This window comes from Ochotona princeps, chromosome 18, assembly GCF_030435755.1.
Source record: "Ochotona princeps isolate mOchPri1 chromosome 18, mOchPri1.hap1, whole genome shotgun sequence".
NCBI classification, from domain to species: Eukaryota; Metazoa; Chordata; class Mammalia; order Lagomorpha; family Ochotonidae; genus Ochotona; species Ochotona princeps.
Window position 1 is genome coordinate 2,493,399 of NC_080849.1, and position 2,029 is coordinate 2,495,427.

Genomic DNA, 2,029 nt, shown 5'->3' on the forward strand with positions numbered 1-2,029 from the left:
GCGGGAGGAGGAGCCGCTCGCATGGACCGCCGCGCCCGGGGCCGCTCAGGAGGCGGCGGCGGCGGCCGCACGGGCCGCGTCCGGGCCGCCGGGCTGCGGGCGGAGCGCGCGGGGCCTGGGCGCCGAGCCCGGAGTCATCCCCGGCACGGGCCGCGGGCGCAGCGGCGGGCGCTCGGCGGGCCGGCCCGCGGCCCGCGCTCCATGCTGCCGCCTCCCCGGCGCCGCGCTGCTGCTGGCGGGCGCTCCTCGGGGCGCGCCGCTCCGGGCGCTGCCCTGCGCCTTCCCCGGCGAGCCGAGAGTCTCCGAGCGCAACTTTCCGTGCCCCTCTGCGCTCGCTGTTCGGGGTCGCGGCGAGTGTTTTTAGTGCGCGGGTCGCAGCTCTCTCATTGTGCGCCAGCGAGGCCGATGCGGGCTGTGCTTTCCTCGCGCACTTAGTCTAGGAGGAAGAAAGCAAACAAGACAGAGCGGTGAAGCCCCCGTTCAGTCGCGCGCCGGGGTAGGTGGGTGGGTGGGTTGGGGGGGAGATGTCAGGCGCTGTTCCACCTTCCCAACAGTCACAGATCAAACAGTGTCACCCGCCGGAGCGCCACTTGGTGCCCGGCGCTGCCCCCGGGGGGCCTGGCCGCCCTGGTCTTCGCTTCTTCCAACGCGAAATCTTAATGCAAACACGTTCAGATCAGGGGGTTGGGACCGGTCTTGATCTTCCAACAGAAAAAAATGTTGAAAAATACACAAAAAGCATCCCCCCTCCAAGATTTAAAAAAAAAAGAAAAAAAAAAAAGAAAAGAAAAGCCGACCACAACAAGCAGGGGAGTGCACAGAGGCGAGGCGCGGGCGTTCGCGGGCGGCGCGCCGAGCGTGGACACTGCCCCCCCAAACTCCTGGGAGAGAGAGATGCACTCTCGCTCTCTCCTCTTTTCAGTGAAATATAACACACATTCGGATCGCAGAGCTCTCAGACAGTCTCAACTGATAGACAGACACATCGAGCTGCTTTTCCTGCCTCAGTTCTTACTCCTCCTCCTCGCGCCAACGTCACCCTGACAATTACAAATAGGTCTCACACAAGCCATACCTGTCAATCTTTTTAATTGCTTTGTTTTCTTTTTTTTTTTTTGCCAGAGCTAAACAATATGACACACACGCGCGCGCGCAAAAAGAAATCTTAATACGGCATACCATAAAGGGAGGAAGACATTCGGGGGGTGCTATTGTCATCCGCCGGCCGGGACTGGGGACGGCCCCTGTGTTCCCAGTCAAGTCAGGCAGGCAAGGGCTCCTGTTCGCCCTCCCCCGCCGGTGCATTCCCACACAGACACCCACGTGGACCCGTCGCCCCGGAGGAAGCGTGCCCCGTGCGTGGAGGCAAGGAAGCACCGGGACCCTTCTGCCGGCTCAGTTGGGGGCTGGGGGGGAGGTTTGGTGGCAGAGAAGGGCAAGGTGTGACTCTTGTGCTGGGGCCATTGCTGAGCAGGTGGAGAACCAGGGATTGCTGTGATCAAAAACACACTCCTTCGAATTGGAATTTCAAAGTGCAGTTGGTGCCTCTCATCCGACCCCCTCCATGCAAAGTGCATCATCGGGTCCACAGTCACACACGGAATTCGGGAGGCACAGTGACACCACGGAGTCACATTCCTACCCATCTGGGCTACAAATATAAGGGCTTCCTGCAACGTCCCCAGTTCAACGGGGTCTCGTGGAACTCAGGCCCTCGGCTTTCCCATCTAAGTGCATGCTCCCAAGAGGAAGCCCGCACCAGTCCCGTAGAGCTACTGAGCTCACTCACGGAAAATAAAATAAAAACACACCATCTAGGCCAAGACAAATAAAATGGCTTAGTTCCTGCAACTTGCGTGGGACAGGGCGCGGGCGGCGGGCGCGGGCAGGACGTTAGGGGGTGGGGGGCTCACAGGAGGCCCCGATCGCGGGTGGCGGGGAGCCCCGGCGTCTCCCCCGCCCCGCGCCGGGCGCCCGTGCGTGCGCACCGCCGGCGTGGGCTCCGCGCCCGGCCCAGGGCCCTCGGCCA

General features: G+C 62.5%; 1 protein-coding gene across 1 annotated transcript in view; it reads right to left on the bottom strand.

The window, feature by feature from the left end:
* Positions 1 to 1,275, bottom strand: part of TSHZ1 (teashirt zinc finger homeobox 1) — a 64,571-nt gene extending 63,296 nt beyond the window's left edge. Inside the window, exon 1 of the mRNA XM_058676865.1 lies at positions 1 to 1,275. This exon is cut by the window's left edge and continues 191 nt beyond it. The gene's annotated coding sequence lies outside the window, so the exon portion shown is untranslated.
* Positions 1,276 to 2,029: the final 754 nt, after the last annotated feature.